Genomic DNA, 1,393 nt, shown 5'->3' with positions numbered 1-1,393 from the left:
CCCCACCCCGACTCTGAGCACAGCGAGGAGAGGTGTGGCCTCGACTCCACGCTCCTCCTCCTACAGGAAGCATCAAGTGTTAGTCTGATCCTCTGAGAGCACGACGGACTTCTTCTTCTTTCCTTCTTGTCCGACGTCGTCATCACTTTGATCTCGTGTTGCATCCCAACATGTAGGTGTTTGTATGGGACCATCTCTCTGTCTCTGTCTCTGTCTCTGTCTGTCTGTCTCTGTCTCTGTGTCTGTCTCTCTGTCTCTGTCTGTCTGTCTCTCTGTCTCTGTCTGTCTCTCTGTCTCTGTCTGTCTCTCTGTCTGTCTCTCTGTCTGTCTCTCTGTCTGTCTCTGTGTCTGTCTCTCTCTCTGTGTCTGTCTCTGTCACACCGACCGTCAGAGCTGAATGAAGAAAGTGACGCTGCCTGTGGTGAAGCAGTGAATGTGTCCGTCCCTGCAGCAGCAGCAGCTGTGTGACGATCAGCAGCAGCTGTGTGACGATCCTCAGGTAGTCAGAGAGGTCAGAGAGGTCAGAGAGGTTGTTGCTGTTACAGATGAAGGTGAATATTACAGGGTTCAGACTTTATACTTTGTCTTTTCATATTTTATTTTTTCTTTCATCCATAACTGAGCCGTGCTCCTCTCTTATTGTGGGTCAGAAGGAAAAAGGTTTCTCTCTTTATTTTTATTTGTGGGGGGGCACAGGGTAGCACAGTTGAATGTTTACACTTTTACCACACCTACACACACCTACACACACACCTACACACACACACACACCACACACACCTACACACACACCTACACACACACCAACACACACACACACATACACACACACACACACACACACACACCTCCCCCTTGGGGCCCTGCAGTGGAGTCTGACAGAGCAGTTTTATTTATGTATTTATTTATTTAAATGACAGATGTTCTAACAGTTCCTGTTTCTGTCCGTCTCCGTCTGCAGCGTCTCAGCGTCTCGTCTCCGGTACCGACTCAGCTGCTTCTGTTTTTATTGTATTTTAACATTTCATCATGAGCTCTGACTTTCTGACATTATAACTAACTGAGACGTCAGACAGCAATCACAGAACTATTGATTATTGATTTAGGCTACGTGTTAATTAGGATCATCACACTGCTGCTTTCGTTTGTGTCCAGAGCTGCTGGGTGGGTGGAGAAGTGGGAGGGGCTGAGCTGAGTGTTGATGTCATTACTGACCCCTGTGTGTGTGCGTGCATGTGTGCGTGCATGTGTGTGTGTGTGTGGTTTCTGACTGGCTCTGTGTGGTTGGACTCGTGGACGTCGGGACAGAGACAGAACTCTCTTCTACCTTTGCTCTCTCATCAGAGCGTCATGTGACCAGCTTCAGCTTCTGCAGCGCTCTGTTCTCTTTGCG

The sequence above is a fragment of the Seriola lalandi genome, unplaced genomic scaffold (genome assembly GCF_002814215.2).
Source record: "Seriola lalandi dorsalis isolate HSWRI2012SDOR001 ecotype SW California unplaced genomic scaffold, Sedor1 jcf7180002054722, whole genome shotgun sequence".
NCBI classification, from domain to species: Eukaryota; Metazoa; Chordata; class Actinopteri; order Carangiformes; family Carangidae; genus Seriola; species Seriola lalandi.
Note: the sequence above shows the minus strand (reverse complement) of the source record.